This window comes from Cydia fagiglandana, chromosome 27, assembly GCF_963556715.1.
Source record: "Cydia fagiglandana chromosome 27, ilCydFagi1.1, whole genome shotgun sequence".
Taxonomy (NCBI): domain Eukaryota; kingdom Metazoa; phylum Arthropoda; class Insecta; order Lepidoptera; family Tortricidae; genus Cydia; species Cydia fagiglandana.
The window spans coordinates 5,423,630-5,444,552 of record NC_085958.1 but is presented as its reverse complement, the minus strand read 5'-3'; the positions used below and the strand labels follow the sequence as shown (position 1 = coordinate 5,444,552).

General features: G+C 37.3%; 1 protein-coding gene across 4 annotated transcripts in view; it reads right to left on the bottom strand.

Moving 5' to 3' along the window:
* The window catches only part of LOC134677883 (synaptotagmin-7), an 836,427-nt gene that overhangs the window by 487,321 nt on the left and 328,183 nt on the right, over window positions 1-20,923 (bottom strand). Inside the window, exon 1 of one of the 4 annotated variants that reach the window (XM_063536322.1) lies at window positions 4,091-4,251. The exons of the other annotated variants lie outside the window; for them this stretch is intronic. The gene's annotated coding sequence lies outside the window, so the exon portion shown is untranslated. Of the gene's footprint in view, window positions 1-4,090; window positions 4,252-20,923 lie in introns of those variants that run through there. 4 annotated transcript variants of the gene reach the window in all.

Below are 20,923 nucleotides of genomic sequence, written 5' to 3'. Positions count from 1 at the left end.
AAAGAGTCGGGCGGAGCCCGACGGACGCGTTCCAAAGACGGCCGCCATCGGCGCCCTCATAGGCACTAAAGGAGTCGGGCGTAGCCCGATATAGGCGGCGCTCTGCGTGCATTTCTGTACTGAGGACGCCCGCGCAAAAGTAATATAAAGTGACTTCAAAAAGTTAGTAACGAAATCATGACCCCAAAATTAATTAAATAAAAAATAAGTTTAAAAACTAAAACCCGACTACTGCAAATCGCGCTCTAAAAAGTATGGAACAAGATAGAATTCTTATCTAAAATTATCAAGCAGGAAATATTATAAATATTACCATTTTTTTTTATATAAAAATAACACGTAATATAATTTACTGAATTTTTTATATATTTACAGAGATTCAGAGGATAGCCGTGGTCGTATGCCACATTACTTTTAAGTTTATAATCGTGGCATGCGACCACGGCGATCCTCTGAATCTCTGTAAATATAAAAAAAATTCAGTAAATTATATTACGTTTTATTTTTATATAAAAAAAAATGGTAATATTTATAATATTTCCTGCTTGATAATTTTAGATAAGAATTCTATCTTGTTTCATACTTTTTAGAGCGCGATTTGCAGTAGTCGGGTTTTAGTTTTTAAACTTATTTTTTATTTTTGACAGCTTTTGTTAGAAAAGGACTTCCACTTGTATGCAACTCAGCTGAAACTTTGAAATTTAAGGTAAAAACAATGAAATTATATCGCGGTAGACCCGTTTGTGTAACTAAATATTAATTAAGTATTTAAAATTTCCAATTATGTTAATGACAATTAAGGCAAATTGTTCTTTCATCACTTTACCTTAATATTTAACAAAAAGCTCGATACTATATAAAATTACCGTACCTTATAATAATTAAAACGAAATCTCACTTCACTCAATAATAGACTTTATGTTAAACGAGACAGAGTCCTCTTTTGTTTAAACCGATTTAAATGAGATGGAGGCGTCGGATCGATCATTTTAAGAAGGGCGTAACTCTATTCGAATTTCATAGTATTATAGGACGTATTGCTATTATAAATAGGTCGAATAGGTGGACTTTGGTTGGTGAATACCAAATTTTGCGGAAGGTTTTGTTAAAATGAGAGGATTATAAACATTATACAAGTCTCTTATATACTTAACTATATTGTATACCTACAAGTTGTATACTTAAGTATTTTGTATTTAAGGGAAACCCGGGCCTGGCCAAGTATTAAAAATAGAACTCGATTCTGATTTAACAAATTGTGATTTAAATTTGATGAAAATAATTTTGATCCGACCAAAGATAATTTAAAATAGAGGCGGATTGTCAAAGTAAATTGTGTAGCCACAGTAAATCTACTGCCAGCTTTCGACAGAAGATTAAAACTGTTAGAACGCCATTTTACTTTGATCCTTATTCATTCACTGATATGTGTTAAATTGTTTAATATTAATACTAACGCCATCTACTCGACTATAAGCCAAAGGTATGGTGCAATCTTTTCGAGCGATGGCGCCATAACCACTAACCTGCAAATAGGTCAAGTATTTTTAATTTTGTAAATAAATAATAAATATGACGTCACAAGTCTCTATTCCCGAAGTTTGAACGTGTTTTATTTTTGTATTTATTTTGTTTTAACGTCATAAAAATACGTTTAATTTTTTTCTCGGAAATTTTACCATATTTACCCTTTACCAGGCTAAGGGAGGCATTTCAAACATGTAATGTGTTCTATTTTCGGTAAGTAAGACTTGGAAAGACTGAGGGCCCGATTCGGATTATGAAATAGACATCTTTTAGACATAACCAAGATACGATAACGATATGTTAAGATCTAACCTGTCAAATTTGACATTTGCGCGATTCTGGAGATACTCTTGAACGATTTCCACAGAATATGATTTAGAGATCTTATTCACATATAATAGATATCTGACCCTATCTAATGTAAAAGTGACATTGGTTGCCCGAATTGCGCTGCAAAAGAGAACTAGTTGATATCTAAACTATAACGTATCTAGAATGAATCTAGAACGTGTCGTCTCTTGTGAATATCTTGAAGTTCGAATACGGCAGTGATATTCGATTGTCATTTTTGAACTTTCAGCCTAGTAGAGGGTTAATGTTAGACTAATAATATAAAATAATATTGATCAAACTACTCAAATTGAATCAAAGTATCTTCGTGTAGGCAGTGTAGGGAACCTCCTTTTCGCAGTCGGCTAACCCAAACCCAACCCGTCCCTGAATGATTTATCCACTAACCGCTACGCAAAATTAATTATTATGTAATGAAATCGGGTCCCTGCTAATCGGATTTAGAGTTTGAGATTACACTTAAGTTTGGTGGCAAACAAGTGTGTATACCTATTGTATTTAAATACAGTATCGCTTAATCGTATTACGTTTAGTATTAAGTATCTGCGAGGAAGGTCGCCCATGAGGTGGACGGACCAAGTAAAGGCAGCAATGGACGGTCCCTTGCACGAATGCGCTAAACGCGCAGCCGTCAGGGAGGAGTGGAGGCGAGCCGTCAAACGTGTCACAAAGGGAGACTTCCAATGATGGCCACGACCGCTCTGTCAAGAGTGACCCGATCAAGAAGAAGAAGATCTGCGATACCGACCTTTGCTCGAAAATCATATAAAAACTCAAAAATGCGCGTTTAAGACCTAGCTAGATCGGTCTATCGCCCCTGAAAACCCCGATATAGCAAATTTCATCGAAATTATTGGAGCCGTTTCCGAGATCCCCGAAATATATATACATATATAAACATATAAATAAATAAACAACATATTAGTTACAGGGTGGCCAAATAAAAGGTATACAATTTTTTTTTGCCGCCATTTTGGCGGTATGGCGGCGGCTGATGCTATAAATTGGATCCCCTGTTGAAAAACCCTCCGATAGATAGATAGACAGCTAGAATGACAGCTTATTTGGTACAGGAAATATAGGGCTCCATAGAGCACGATGTACCCATGTCACGCAAAGTCGAAGTATATTTCCTAGTTTATGGATAATTCTCTAATACTACATCCATGATATTTGGTGATTTTTAGGGTTCCGTACCCAAAGGGTAAAACGGGACCCTATTACTAAGACTTCGCTGTCCGTCCGTCCGTCCGTCCGTCTGTCACCAGGCTGTATCTCACGAACCGTGATAGCTAGACAGTTGAAATTTTCACAGATGATGTATTTCTGTTGCCGCTATAACAACAAATACTAAAAACAGAATAAAATAAAGATTTAAATGGGGCTCCCATACAACAAACGTGATTTTTGACCAAAGTTAAGCAACGTCGGGAGGGGTCAGTACTTGGATGGGTGACCGTTTTCTTTTTGCTTTTTTTTGTTTGGTACGGAACCCTTCGTGCGCGAGTCCGACTCGCACTTGCCCGGTTTCTACGGAATACCATTAGACGCGATACCTTAAAATTGGTGCATTGAATATTTATCATCCTAATTTCATGGAAGTTTGACGTTTAAAATAACACGTGCACTGCGTGGACTATAAAATCCGCTGCAGACTTTTCTTGGTCTGACTCTAAAACCTGAGTTATGTTTGTCCCTTTCTAACAAAAAAAAAAACAATTCTAAAACTAAAATATCAAGTCGACCGATAAGGAGAAACGGTTTATTAAATTTAACAGATATTTCTGAATATCGTTATAAAACTCTATAGGTATTTACTACATTTATAAGTTTCATAACAAATATGTTTATTTTTGTGTTGGTATATGTATATTAATTATTAGTACCTACATTACGATACAAAAGTGCGGAAAATAGGAAGCACCTATTTGCACATGTCGTGTATCGTTTTACAGTACATAATGACCCTTTAAATTTTTGACCTAGTTACGTAATGTGCTAATTATCGCACTAGTGCGGTAAAGTACCATATGTACCTACAGTAAAATTTGTTATGCAATTTAAAATATTTATCTATTAATATATAATGTTTTAAAACTTAAAACTAACATACTTTAAATGTAAACTTTTGGGCAATACGTCATAAAAAACATATTATTTAAATTCGCACTCAAAAAATACCTAAATTCAAGTGAACGCAACCCATACATACCTGTTACATAACACTCCGAAAAAAAAACTGAATCCATAAAAAAATCGCACGGAACACTCAAAATTCAACACTTAACTTAATATTGCTTTTTGATTTCGAAGGATTTTAAATTTCGAAGACACAGAGAGAGACAGGTAGACGAAGAGAGAGACGTGCGCGCCGTAGCAGACTCGGAATAACACTGGGATGCTACGAAGATTCGTAGCTGCGCGTAGCGGTGCTACGGGCGCTACGGTCCTTGGGTGATTTCGTAGTCTTATTATTGTTGGCGTTTTGAATTTTATAAGTAAATTACGATGCAAGTGCGGAAATTAAAACATGGCCGAAGGGAGTGTTTTAAATCGACACGTGTTGCGAATTTTTTATTCGCACAAGTATCGTACAACGTTTTACAGTACATAATAATATTATGGCTATTTAAAATATCGATATAGTTACGTAATGTGCTACATTACCGCACTAGTGCGGTAATGTAGCACCATATGTACTTTTATGATTTTTTGATGTTATTGATATTTATGCATCTCGTCCCTACTCGTTTATATAAGTATCAGATTTTATATAAGATTAATATCTTATATAAATCCGCGATTTCGGGGTTGGTCCCGTAGTAAACGTTGCTCAGTATAATCCGAAAACCTATCTGGCAACGGGAATGCAGTTATTTTTTAACCACTCTGTATGTTTTAATACTGGGGGCCGATTTTTGAATTTCGATCACTCGATTTCGTGTATTTCATTAGATAATATATCCACTACTAGGCATTTAAATTCTACTAATAGAATTGAAATCGAGTGGTCAATACCACTAGATTCCAAATTTCGATCGCTCGTATTTCAAAAATTGGCACGTCGCCGTTTTCCACCGATATTCGAGTGACGAAAACGAGCAATCGAAATTCAAAAATCGGCCCCTTGTACAAGTGTACATATTATGTGTGATATTAAATAGACTTAATAATAATATGTAAGTAAGTAAATATCCTTTGTTGCTCCATAAAGTTAAAAAATACAAAATGTGAAATACAAGCTTAAGACTAGGTAACAACAGGCGGTCTTATCGCTAAAAAGCGATATCTTCCAGACAACCTTTGGGTAGCAATATAAAATATAAATATTGTGTTATGTCTAAAATATTTTATATGCCATAAGTAAATGGCAGCAGATAATAAATAAAGGTTTATCTTCATAGTCCAAATAAGATAAGATAAGATTTACAGCGACATTAAAACGTCTAGAGGGACCATTTTTGAAGAACAAACTGCTTCAACATACCTTTGCAGGTTTTTTAACTGACTTTAAAAAATGAAGGTGTTTTTTAGGGTTCCGTACCCGAAGGATAAAAACGGGACACTATTACTAAGACTCCTCTGTCCGTCTGTCTGTCACTAGGATGTATCTCATGAACCGTGATAACAACTAGGCAGTTGAAATTTTCACAGATGATGTATTTTTTTGCCGCTATAACAATAAATACTAAAAACATAATAGAATAAATATTTAAGTGCGGTTCCCATACAACAGAGTAATATTTTTGCTGTTTTTTGCGTAATAGTATGGAACCCTTCGTGCGCGAGTCCGACCCGCACTTGGCCAGTTTCTTCAATCAGAACACAATACCGAATATACCCTTAAAATTATCCATACTATCTGCCGTATTCGAACTACAAGATATTCACAAGAGACGACACATACTAGATCCATTCTAGATACGTTATAGTTTAGATATCAACTAGTTCTCTTTTGCAGCGTAATTCGGACAACCAATGTCACTTTTACGTTAGATAGAGTAAGATAATATTATTGGATCTCTAAGTTATATCATCCTATGGAAATCGTTCAAAAGTATCTCCAGAATCGCGCAAATGTCAAATTTGACAGGTTAGATCTTAAACATATCGTTATCGCATATTGGTGATGTCTAAAATATATCTAATAGATGTCTATTTCAAAATCCGAATCGGGCCCTATTTCTCTTACACCCTGTATATTAGGTGAAAACAGTGAATATTTCACTAGCCCTATCATAATAGTGTAACATTAAAATTCCAGTCATGCGAGGACCGTCATAAACAAGTTTACACATACATTATGTAAATATTTATGTGTCGCTATACCGAAAAAGGAACCATACAGCGCGATTCGAACTTTAAGATACGTCAAATATTATGGCTACAGACTTACTTTCGCATTTATAGTATGGTATTAGTGGTTCTGTGAAAAAAAAACCGGTCAAGTGCGAGTCGGACTCGCGTTCCAAGGGTTCCGTATATTATTCCATTAAAAAACAATGTTTTTTTATACGTAAAACGCGAGTGAATTGCCTTTAAAAAACCCGTAGGGGTCGGATCAAAAACTAAGTAATTAGTCCGACTCACGCTTGACTACATATTTCTAATAGGTTTTCCTAACATCTATAGGTAAAGACCTATTTTATGTATTTTTTACAAAATTTTAGACCCAGTCGTTTCGGAGATAAAGGGGGGGAATGGTTATTTTTTGCCTATTTACTTGAATTACTTCTAAACTGTTTATTCTAAAATTACAAAAAAAATATATTTTAAATTCTCACATTGAGCTTTTTCATTTGATATGTAACACGATATATTTAAAAAAAAACTTTATTTTTTCATTTTCTCATTTATCCCCCAAAAGTGGCCCCCATATTTAAAATTCATTTGTTTACATTACATGTCGGCCTTTGGGTCACAAATTTACATATGTGTACCAAATTTCAACTTAATTGATCCAGTAGTTTCGGAGAAAATGGGCTGTGACAGATGGACAGACAGACAGACGCACGAGTGATCCTATAAGGGTTCTGTTTTTTCCTTTTGAGGTACGGAACCCTAAAAAGCGTTTATAGCGGTAAGTGCATCCGACTTTCAATCCGGAGGCCGCGGGTCAAACCCCGGCTCACGCCAATGAGTTTTTCGGAACTTATTTACAATATAATTTTTGATATTTATCATTTGATATTTACCAGTCGCTTTTCGGCGAAGGAAAGCATCGTGAGGAAGCCGGACCAATAAGACCTAGTTTCCCCTCTGGGTTGGAAGTTCAGATGACAGTCGCTTTCGTAAAAACTAATGCCTACGTCTATTCTTGGGATTAGTTGTCAAGCGGACCCCAGACTACCATTACCCGTGGCAAAATGCCAAATATTAAACGGAATCATATAGGTATATGATATATGAAATGTATGGAAAATAGATGTCGCTTACGCCCTTTTATGGCGGTCACTTCTTTGTGGTCTTGTTTTAGACAAATATGACAGACCGAAAGACCTGTGAGATAATGAAGTCTAGAGTGGGTAGGGGCAGCAAAATATACGGAAAAAATAGTTTTCATAAAAATCGGCCAAGTGCGAGTTGGACTCGCACACGAAGGGTTCCGTACCGTTACGCAAAAAACGGCAAAAAATCACGTTTTTTGTATGGGACTTAAATATTTATTAAACATATTTTGTTTTCAGTGTTTGTTATTAAAGCGGTAACAGAAATAATACATCATCTGTGAAAATTTCAACTGTCAAGATCTATCGTGTTTCTCGAGTTACAGCCTAGTAACAGACAGAAAGACAGACAGCGGAGTCTTATAGTAATAGGGTCCCGTTTAAACCCTTTGGGTACGGAACCCACTTTCACTTGGTACGTTTACCACGTAGGTTTTAAATAGAATTAAATTTTCTTATTTAAACCATACCTAAATATTTTTATCAACGTTTTTTTGGCAAACATTAAGCAAAGCTCTGTGCCCAGAAATTAAAGCATAAATAAGTAGTTATGGAAGCAAAAGTAGGAGGAGTACACAATTAATCTTTCATTCCCTGCGTCTGGCGCAACCACAGATCCCGCGCACTAGATAGATCGTAGTTAAAAATATATTGTGTAGTGTACACCCTCACGCACGGTACATATCCCACGTCTTGCACCTTAGTGCGGCGTCGGATCTTGACTAGTAATGCACCGGATATCCGGTTACTATCCGGTAACCGGCCTATCCGGCCATCATTTTACTATCCGGCCGGATACCGGATAGTGACCTTATATCCGGCCGGATACCGCATAGTAACATTGCTTGATTTCGGAGTAAATAAATTGGATTTAAGAAACAGACACGGTCATAATCGTACTTGTTTATTATTTTAAAACAATTTAATCATTCCACTGACTTACACGCGCACTCATTTCGAACCTAGAAATGAGTCCGCGCGAACGTTTACTCGGAAACAGGTCAAACCTGCAGAATGCGCACCTGAAAAACCGAAATGTAGGTATAGCTCCGCCGGCCGAATATCCGGCGGCCGGATACCGGATATTCGGCCAGTGTCCAGGCCGGATATCCGGTATCCGTAATCCGGCCAAACAACTATCCGTTGCATCTCTAATCTTGACATTCCTCACTCGGTCTTAAGGCTTGATATCGATCATGGCGCGAACAATGGCTCTTTGCCCCACTATAGTGCAAGAAATGGTGCCTTTCACCCGAGTCAAACACACTACTTTTTATTTCAAATACGAGGAAAGTAAAAACACGGCCAAGTATAAATGTCGGTAGTATTGTATGCACAAGCTAGTAGGCTACTTACCGGTCGCCGTGGTAAGACCTAGGATTTACCATATCGGTGTTGGTAAAAGCCCGAAGTAAACTAGTAAGATTTAATATTTCGGACTTTTACCGATCGGCATCGGTAAAAACTAGGATTTACCGGTAAGACCTAGGTTTTGCCGTACTTCGAGCTTTTACAGTAACATACACGCGTATTCGGGAAACGAGATAATCACAAGATCTAGGTACGATATAGAGATCAACTAGATTTACATTAGATATCGACTAGATGTGACTTGGATATCTAAGTCATAACTTGTCGAAATCGTTCAAGAGGACCTCCAGAATCGCGGAAACGTCAAGTCAAGTCTTGGAGCCGCCATTAACAGGCGTTCCCCTCTGTCGAAAATAGGCGGCCAACGGTCAACCTCATGTCAACCATATGTATGGACTGACGTTTATCTGACATCTGACATGACTATACATTTGATGTGCCCGTCCCCCGCAAAAAACGGCAGACTATTTTGTACCGAAAATTTTAGACATGGCGTCTCCGTTGGTTATATCCTCCAAGAGTCTAATAGTTATACCGGTAGCCCCAGCACCATAATTAGTCATGGTGGGCATGAAACATTGGTTAAATTAAATAGGCAAGAACATTGGTTAAATTAAATAGGCAAGAACATTGGTTAAATTAAATAGGCAAGAACATTGGTTAAATTAAATAGGCAAGATTTCACATGACAACATAGTATCTAGTGGATAGGGGAGGTAATACGTGCGGTAACTGAGACGCGTTAACATTATGTTTTCACGTAACTTCGTAACTTTCGCAACTCTGAGATGCATTAGGTCACTGGGTTATCTGAATAAGGGTTGTGACATACTAGCCTTGTCACGTGACTCTGTCTGGATATAAGTGGGTAACTATCAAGCCACTTCACCTGTTTATGGGTTGAATAACATTTTCTATGTATATTAAAATTTTTCTTCTCCCGGAATTAATGCTAACAAAGGTGTGGTGACAATGGGCCCGATTCGGATTTTGAAATAGACATCTATTAGACATCTTTTAGACATCACCAAGATACGATAACGATATGTTTAAGATCTAACCTGTCAAGTTTGACATTTGCGCGATGCTGGAGATACTCTTGAACGATTTCCACAGGATATGACTTAGAGATCAAATTCACATCTAATAGATATCTTACTCTATCTAACGTAAAAGTGACATTAGTTGCCCGAATTGCGCTGCAAAACAGAACTTTTTGATATCTAAACTATAACGTATCTAGAATGGATCTAGTACGTGTCGTCTCTTGTGAATATCTTGAAGTTCGAACACGGCATAATAGTATATAAGCATACACGGCATAGTAGTTTGTGTTACAAGGGATCAGAATTATAATTATATTTCCGTCAAGGGCGTACATTGAATCCTGAATTAAGCGATATGGATTCTAAACTAGAATCCTGAGCGTAGTGAAGGGATTCAAATGTTAACGCCCAAGACGAAATAATTTTGATACCATGTGACACATACTGCTTTTCACATCAACTATGAGGAAAATAAAAAAATCTTAGTGTTGACACAATCTGATGCTTAAACAGATTATTTAAGTTAAAAAAATGATGTGCGAAAAAATGTAAAAACAGTGTGCTAGTACAGAAAAGCGTTACTTTGCTGATCCCTCCTAGCTGGGAAGAAAAGTGCCACTTTGATCCCTCCTAGCAGGGAAGAAAAAGCTCTTTTCCGAATAGGTGGTGTGAAAAAATTTTTTGCAGCATTGAAGGTACCTACTTAACTGTCCTTTATCTATTATGTACTTTCATTTACATCCATTTTTATTTAAAATGTAATGCTCGTTTATGAATTACCTGTAATTGTGACGTTCCATCTGAAAAGCTACCTTATGGCGGCTGGCGCTTACGTCGCATAGCACCGGAACAGTATTGGAGCGGCGTAATAGAGTAAACGCCAACCGCCATAAGGTACCTTTACCCGTGGAGCTTCACAATTTATGTTATTATCTACAGAACTTTGTTTGTTTCTCATATACCTAAGTGATTTATATTTGTTAAAACGTACAAAAAATTAAAATTCAAAATCATGATATCCACGATACCGGGAACGCACAGCCATCTCTGATAGAAGAATTTAAACCCACGAAGCCTTAAATATATATTTTTAGGGTTCCGTACCCATAGGGTAAAACGGGACCCTATTACTAAGACTTCGCTGTCCGTCCGTCCGTCCGTCCGTCCGTCCGTCTGTCACCAGGCTGTATCTCACGAACCGTGATAGCTAGACAGTTGAAATTTTCACAGATGATGCCGCTATAACAACAAAATAAAATAAAGATTTAAATGGGGCTCCCATACAACAAACGTGATTTTTGACCGAAGTTAAGCAACGTCGGGCGGGGTCAGTACTTGGATGGGTGACCGTTTTTTTTTTGCATTTTTTTCCGTTTTTTTTTGCATTATGGTACGGAATCCTTCGTGCGCGAGTCCGACTCGCACTTGCCCGGTTTTTTTTAAGATTTCCATTTCAGCAGTTTTGCCTCCCGTATATCGTGACGTCACTCGGCCCGTCGGCCCGCTGAATATTTTAGTTGCAATCACGCGTCTTTTCAGCTTTTCAGCCGGATGTCTTAATTTTCAGCTCCGGATCAAAGACAAGCTATAATATTTTTCAAACTCGAAGGCTAGTATGACAGGCATTATTCTTCAAAAATGTTATTCTCGCCCTCTTTTGGCTGTCTATAAGCAGTTAAATCTGTAAGATCGATAAAGTATTGCTTTAATTGCTTTTGTTCGTAACAACTCGACCTGTTTCATTTGTCATTTTAGTTTAGTTTGCGAAGCTGCCGCATGGCGCTAGCTGTAATATCAAGCGTAATGTACGGCCAAGATGAGTTTGACCTGATAATATAACAGCTATTTTGTACGGAGTAATACCATACATAATAATTTATTGTAATGTACTAATCTCTTCTAATGTTACTATCTTTGTCTTTTGTATTCTTATTACTATATTTGTCTTTTGTATATATTAATTTTGTTGTTATTCTTTATGTATATTAATAATTTTCTTGTTATTCATGTTACCTGTCGTGATTGTTTCACCGGATGGTCTTATCGGAAGATCAGCGCTGGAAGTCGCCAGCAACATGCTGAGGTGAGACCATTTCGTGGCACTCTCTCTTTTTTATGTTTTCTCTGTTCAGTATAAGTTTTTATTTTGTGTTTGTGCTCACGAATAAAATTATTTCTATTTCTTCTATTTCATATAATTTATAACCTACAAAACGCCAATTTTCGCAAAAAAAGAATTGAAATGACAGCTGTCATCCTACCCATTGTGTTTGAAAAATATCATATACCATGGCAAACCATTACTTCAGCAATAAATTAAAAAAAACTACCAAGTAAACCCTTTTTTGGGATTATAGACTAGAATCAAACGAAAGCGCAAAGCTATGGTTAACATAGGTACAGTCACCTGCAATAATATGTTACACAGCAGCAAAGGCCGCAAAAATATCTGACACGATCGTATTTGTAGAGCCTAGATATCTATTTAATAACAAGATTAAAATGTTACAAAATATGTAATATAACTTGCTGCATATATGACTAAGAGACTTTCCATGGTTTTGCAACATACAAATTAAAATAATATAAAAATGATAAAGTATTAATGAATTACAGAATCATTATAAAACATTAATTGTAATTGTTAAACCCAAATTAACACAAGCGTGTAATAACATCATTACGGAACGGTAAATATTAATTTGAAATTAATTGAATCCGAACCACATTTACCGCAATCCGACAACTGAAGCTGAATTTCGAATCAATAGTCGGGTATTCACAACTCTGTATTAGGGTGGTTCATGTTTGTATGGGAAAAATTCAAACTCCAGCTAGAAAAAGCGGCACCCTCATAGTTTGTTACACTTGTTCTGTTGACTAAATATGCCAAGTTTTGTAACGTTATCTCAACTACAAGGGGGTGCTCAAACACTTTGAAATTTTTCAAAGTTGTATGAAATCCAAAAATACAATTTTTTTTTTCAGTTTTATGTAAGTAGTACTTTTCACATTATTTGAAAGTGTGATTTAAAAGTTATTTGATGAAAAAACCATTTTTATTTCTATTTTTTATGATTTTTTTAGGTGAAATTCTAAAAATCTTACTTTTGAAAAATTATAAAAAATAGAAATAAAACTGTATTTCTACTTAAAAACTTATAAATCACATGTGCAAATAACGTGAAAACAGATACTTAAATAAAATTCTGAATAATAAATACTTTTGTTTTTGGTTTTTATACAACATACAAAATTTTCAAAGTGTTGAGCACCCCCTTGTAGTGGAGATAAAATTACGAAACTTGGTGTATTTTATCAGCATAATAAGTGTAACAAAATAAGGGGATGCCCCGTCGGAAAATAAAAAAAATGTTTTTTGAACCACCCTACTCTGTATAGATATTGAAGTATATTTACAATACAATACAATACAATACTCTTTATTGCACACCTCACATACACGTAGTTTACAATAAATGGACAATAACATAAACAAAGACAGTAGAGGTAACAACAGGCGGTCTTATCGCTTAAGAGCGATCTCTTCCAGACAACCTTTGGGTATCGGAGACATAAGAATTAGAATATACGGTAGGTGGCGCAAAGAAAAATATATGAAAAGTCGAATTGAATATAACTTAACAATACAAAATATTACTATAGATAAACATATTTAAATTTTTGTTTACTATTTTTTTATATTAAGCAGGCCACTGACGAGCCTTCCAAATGGATGCTGTTACAATTGATTCATCCAAATGGACGGCATCGTAATATTAAACATTGTACGTTTTTGACATTCACGGACCAATTTTGGATTGAAGCCACACTATTTGCACTGTCGGAAGGCTCGTCAGTGGCCACCTTTACTATTTTTGTATTGTAGTTCAACATTTAGAGACTTTATACATCTCTAAGTGCCTAATTGTAATTTCCATAAATCTCGTTTAGCTATTGACCTAGGACACTTAGGTCATTGTGTATTTTATATATTTCTACTTACAGACTTATTTTAAAGTTCACCGCTACTGGCTTACCTGAAATCAAAAAGATTCAGTTTATTAATATATAGGGTATATTATATTATTAATATTTGTTTGTCCTTTCCACATCTCTGGACCATGGGGTCCCGGACCTTTGGGAGGCGTACGTGGGGCCGAAGCCAACAGCGCAGAGGCCCTTTAAGACACTTTAATCTAAAAGCAAGGGATACACGTGGCGGATACCATCCCCGAACGCACAATGTGATACATCCGGAGATGGTCCCCGCCAGGTGCAAAGACTATTGCAGTGCAGCACTTGTGTGCTGCGATGGGAACTAAGGTCATGGGCTATAGATTTGAAGAATGTATGGACTGGATAATGGGCAATGGGAGAGACTAGCGGACACCTGCCGTGACAATCAGTCTCAAAATTGTGTAAGACAGGTGGTGACTCGCCTACTCATTTAGTGGGCCCTACAACGGCCGCACGCATAGTGCGACAATAGGGCAACACTTCGGAGCGGCTGTAAGGTTGTCGAGAGGTGAGTGTGCGGTAGCCAGATCCCGGTGATCCGTTCAGCAGGCCGCCGGCGTTATGACATTTTACACTTCCAACCTGGAGCATAGGTTCCGCTCTTGCGACTCCACTCTGGCCGGCCGGTGAAGGCAAGCACAGAGGCGCGGGCCAGATGACAGGGCCCTCTGGAATAGGGGTCCGCGGTGTCGCCACCTTCTCTTCCCAGAGTGACACAAGCCCACGTCACAATAACATGGCCGCTATATATAGCGCTATCGCATATTATCATGTAGCGCTGTCGCGTGATGACGTAGGCTTGTGTCAGTCACGTGACCACGAAAAGACGGGAAGAGAGTACCAGGCGGAGTATATTATTATACCATGTGCTTACTTTGGGACTTAGTCAATCTGTGTAAGAATGTTCTATAATAATATAATATATAATATAATATAATATATGGTGCAAGCCACAGGGTTGCGTTGAGGAAAGGACAGGCCTTTGCCCAGCAGTGGGACATTAAACCAACCAAAAAATAATAATAAATATATCACATGTTACAACAAAAAAGAGCGTTCTCCCATCATCAAGTTCAGAAACGCACATGCAACCAGTTTAAATATTAAGGGGCCCACTGATTAATTATCCGCCGGACGGTATCGGCCTGTCAGTTCGGAATTGTCAAAATTTTGTTCTGACAGGCCGATACCGTCCGGCGGACTGTTAATCAGTGGACCCCTTTAAGGAGACTTAAGTTATGGATTTGATCTAGATTTGTTATATGACTTGTCAGCTCCATTCAGCAAATATCAGCAATAGCATTTTTACAGGGTAGAAGTATTTAAATTAGGTAGTGGTATTTATGTTAAATGAAGCGCTGGTGGCCTAGCGGTAAGAGCGTGCGTCTTTCAATCCGGAGGTCGCGGGTTCAAACCCCGGCTCATAGCAATGAGTTTTTCGAAACTTATGTACGGAAGATCATTTGATATTTACCTATCGCTTTTCGGTGAAGGAAAACATCGTGAGGAAACCGGTCTCATCCCAATAAAGGTCTCGTTTACCCTCTGGGTTGGAAGGCCAGATGGCAGTCGCTTTCGTAAAATCTAATGCCATTCTAATTAGTTGCCAAGCGGACCCCAGGCTCCCATGAGCCGTGTCAAAATGCTGGATTAACGCGAGGAAGAAGAGTGGTATTTATGTGAACCTTTTGAATATTTTTTTTTTTTAACTAATTTTAATAATATTTATTTATTGACTAAAAAAAGATACATGAACTGGGCTATAACCGGGCATTTTTCTCTGTCACTCTAATTACGCCTTCATTGGAGTAAAACAGGAAGATCCCCGCAATTTGCGAATTTCGGTTTTCGCGGTAGGCCCTCTGAAACACAATGTATTAACATCCCTATACTTTATTAATGAAAATAAAATACCTACCTAAATAATTTCTGATTTTAAATTAAACAAATCCTTATCAAATTCATAATCAGTGATTATAATCGGAATATGCCTCGTAGTGAAGTGGAAAATTACATATTATGAAGTAAGTTGAGTTGCGCATTGTGAAAAACCGGGCAAGTGCGAGTCGGACTCGCTCACCAAGGGTTCCGTACTTTTTAGTATTTGTTGTTATAGCGGCCACAGAAATACTTCATCTGTAAAAATTTCATCTATCACGTTTCATGAGATTCAGCCTGGTGATAGACATAGAAACGGACGGACAGACAGGCAGTCAGACGGTCAGACGGAGAGACAGACAGTGGAGTCTTAGTAATAGGGTCCCGTTTTTACCCTTTAGGTACGGAACTCTAAAAAGTACTTATTTGGCCTATAGTTAGAAATTACACAGCTGATAACCTTGGACACTAATAGTCCCAAAAAATTCAGTTTAGGCAAATGTCCATAAAGATAATATATTATGATACTGTTGCAAAATTGTTATAAAAATGTTAGATTATCGGGCATAATTATTTTTAGGGTTCCGTAGCTCAAAAGGAAAAAACGGAAACCTTATAGGAACACCCGTGCGTCTGTCTGTCCGTCTGTCACAGCCCATTTTCTCCAAAAGTACTGGACCAATTTAGTTGAAATTTGGAACACATATGTAAATTCGTGACCCAAAGACGGACATCTCTCTCATCACCAGTAATGACCATTCCCCTCCTTTATCTCCGAAACTACTGAGTCTTAAATTTTGATTTTATACAAAATAGTTCTTTACATTATATGACAGAAAAACCTATTAGAAATATGCAGTCAAGCGTGAGTCAGACTAATTACTTAGTTTTGATCCGACCCCTACCGGTTTTTTAAAGGCAATTCATTCGCGTTTTACATATAAAAAATACAATCTGCCGTATTAACTTCAAGATATTCACAAGAGACGACACGTACTAGATCCATTCTAGATACGTTATAGTTTAGATATCAACTAGTTCTCTTTTGCAGCACAATTCGGGCAACCAATGTCACTTTTAAGTTATATAGAGTAAGATATCTATTAGATGTGAATTGGATCTCTAAGTCATATCCTGTGGAAACGGTTCAAGAGTATCTCCAGAATCGCGCAAATGTCAAATTTGACAGGTTAGATCTTAAACATATCGTATAATCGTATCTTGGTGATATCTAAAAGATGTCTAATAGATGTCTATTTCAAAATCCGAATCGGGCCCATTGTTAAAAATTGGGTAATGTACGGAGCCTTTGGAACGCGAGTCCGACTCGCACTTGGCCGGTTTTTTTATTTATGTAATGGTTACGACGTGCATGTTTGAAACCAGGTTTTTCGTGAAAATTAAATGAGTTCCATTAATATCAGCATTTTGGATGCATGCATCCGTAACCGTATGTTATATAAAACGTGGTATGCGCTGAAAATATAACAGTGGGGGACACTCCGTTCCATTTTAGGCCAAAAGTTTCAATACTTATATGCGTATCGAAAATAAATAGTACCTTGAATTTTTAACTATTCAGTGATAATTATCATTCAATATGAGGCCAGTGCTGCTATTCATCTTTTATGTTGCAATGATCTTCGCCAAAAAACTGGTCAGTAAAAACATATGTTTGACGACCGGTCTGGCCTAGTGGGTAGTGACCCTGCCTATGAAGCCGATGGTCCCGGGTTCGAATCCTGGTAAGGGCATTTATTTGTATAATGATACAGATATTTGTTCCTGAGTCATGGTTGTTTTCTATGTATTTAAGTATGTATATATTATATATATCGTTGTCTGAGTACCCACAACACAAGCCTTCTTGAGCTTATCGTGATTCGTGGGGCTTACTCAATTTGTGTAAGGTATGTCCTATAATATTTATTTATTTATATATGAGAATGTCAAATTAAGCGTTCCTGCACCAAAAATTTACATAACTCGTTAAATCCTCCAAACCCCTCATGATCTAATCAGCTTTACATGATACTTTTCACCTGAGTTAAACACTCTACTTTTCATTTCAGATACGAGGAAAGTAATATGCATGTGTTTTTTTTAAACATGACTATAAGTATAATTTTTTATAGTACTTTTGAGGGTACTGTCAATTAAGAGTTTAGGCAAAAGTATCGTTAATTATCAACATCAGACATACAAATATCAGAATAGAAATTGTATAACAAATCCATTTATACTAGAGATGCACCGGATATCCGGTTACTATCCGGTATCCGGCCATTATTTTACTATCCGGCCGGGTACCGGATAGTGACCTTCTATCCGGCCGGATACCGGATAGTAACATTGCTTGATTTCGGAGTAAACAAATTGGATTTAAGAAACAGACACGGTCATAATTGTATTTGTTTATTATTTTAAAACAATTTAATCATTCCACTGACTTGCAAGCACACTCATTTCGAACCTAGAAATGAGTCCGCGCCAACGTTTACTAGGAAACAGGTCAAACCTGCAGAATGCGCACCTAAAAAACCGAAATGTAGGTATAATTCCGTCGGCCGAATATCCGGCGGCCGGATCCCGGATATTCTGCAGTGTCCAGGCCGGATATCCGGTATCCGGTATCCGACCAAACAACTATCCGTTGCATCTCTAATTTATACCCAAATTTCAATTGTTCATTGTAAAAAAAAACCAATAAAATCGTACTTGGAACCTAAAATGCTCGAGTGCAGAAACGTATCATTTTCTGCACACCTTTTAGAACAACAATGACTCTCTTTCAGAGCATGAGAAATGAAAAACTATTTTATTTGTTTACAGACATACTACGTTGACTTTGAGCATCCAAACGTTACATACTGGAATTCTAAATACTTCGAATATGTGAGCTTGAAAGCCCAGAGATACAGCCGTCGAGACCCCATCCACTATTTAAGTTTGCACGGAAAGAGTTTAGTGGAATTCGGAAACGATATTATTGTAAGTTGAGACTTTTAGTAAGGCCCGGTCTAACGTGAGTCATCATTAAGGGGTCATCCATTAATTACGTCACACGTTTAGGGGGAGGGAGGGGGTCAAGAAAATGAGACATATGACATGGGGGAGGGGGGAGACACAAACTTTGTGACGTCACTTTAACTTCATCAGTAACCGAAAATTTATTTAAGTTATTTAGTTCGCTGTACATTTAAATAACAAGTTTTTAAAACGAAAATAGTTTTCAATCGTTTAATTTTCTTTACTAAGAGGTTTTGGGTTATAAAATTACTAATATTTATATCGTCAAAAATATTTTGATAAAATATTAATAATACTTAGGTACTTACTTAATTCGATTTGGCGATTTCGTAGAAAAAATGTGATGTCACACTAGGGGGGGAGGGGTTTGCCAAATGTGACCAAGTGTGACAAGGGGGGGGGGAGGCGTCAAAAAACCTAGAAATTGGTGTGACGTAATTAATGGATGACCCCTAAGGCCCGAACTAACGTGAGTCATCCTTAAGGCTCCATTACGCGTCTCTTACGTTACGAACCGTGTGCTGAGAGCCTTAATCCATAGCTCGTAATTTAAAAAAACCGGGCAAGTGCGAGTCGGACTCGCGCACGAAGGGTTCCGTATCATAATGCAAAAAAAAAACGGTCACCCATCCAAGTACTGACCACTCCCGACGTTGCTTAACTTTGGTCAAAAATCACGTTTGTTGTATGGGAGCCCCATTTAAATCTTTATTTTATTCTGTTTTTAGTATTTGTTGTTATAGCGGCAACAGAAATACATCATCTGTGAAAATTTCAACTGTCTAGCTATCACGGTTCGTGAGATACAGCCTGGTGACAGACGGACGGACGAACGGACGGACGGACGGACGGACGGACGGACAGACAGCGAAGTCTTAGTAATAGGGTCCCGTTTTACCCTTTGGGTACGGAACCCTAAAATCCTCCCTCACCCTCCTCCTCCTTCCTCCTCCTTCCTCCTCCTTCTGCTTTAGGCTGCTTTAAGCGTCCTTAAGGTTGTTTGCCTATGGCAATACTTAGTGCGATTTTAACTGGGTTATCGTCCCGGCGCATGACATGTCCAGTTGACGTCAAAAATATGTTTACACTTTTACACCTTACTCCTTTGTAATAAGGCAAAAAATGTAAACATATATTTGACGTCGACTACAATTACAATTTGACTAACTACCGGGTGTGGCCTGTAATATGAGCAAAAAATTTAACTTTAGGCTGTAGTCCTCCCACTGACTAACATTTCTTCAGCCACTTTTAAAAATATCTTGTGGTTTGATTTTTAATACAATACGATTCCGATTTTTATTCTAAGACTCAAATGTATTGCGAATTTTGTTTTGTTTGAGGCGTGACAAGCAACGTCAATCACAAAGATATGGCGTGGCGATGGCGTCCATTGAAGATAATATTTATTTTGTATGAAAAATAGGGAGTCTAAAAAATTCATAATTATTAAAAGTTGAAGAACAAAAGTGTCGCCGTGTGAGGAGTACAATCTATGTTTTAATTATTTGCTCATGTTACAGGCCACACCCGGTATATATGATTACAGGTGGAGGTACATCTATACGAGTTTTTGAGCAATGAGTACCGTCGCGGCATGATCGAAGGCCGTCTCAAGCTTTGTGACGTTTTTTATGACACCAAATATCATATGTTCCAGCAATTCTACAAGAAATATGTTAATTCCTCATCTTGTCCTTTTCCAAGGGTTAGCGTTTTATTTATTTAAACTCTATTGCACAAAATACAAATAAAATGTACAAATGGCGGACTTAATGCCTAAAGGCATTCTCTACCAGTCAACCATAGGGCTAAACAGAGGTGTAATAAAAATGGTGCGAGAAGAAATGTAAGAGAATTTAATTAACTAGGAACTATTGCAAACAACTGAAAAACATAATAAACTACATATACAATACACAGATAACAATAATAAAATATACAAATACAAATACAAAATACAAATACTCTTTATTGCACACCTCATTACAGAAAACAATACAAATAATACAGGAAGAAGAGGTTAAACAACAGGCGGTCTTATCGCTAAAAAGCGATCTCTTCCAGACAACCTTTAGGTAGCGGAAATTAATAAATTTATGTCATGTCAGTAGGTTATATACAGCGTTCTTGGACATAAAATAACTCTTCTTCTTCCTCGCGTTATCCCGGCATTTTGCCACGGCTCGTGGAAGCCTGGGGTCCGCTTGACAACTAATCCCATGATTTGTAGGCACTAGTTTTTACGAAAGC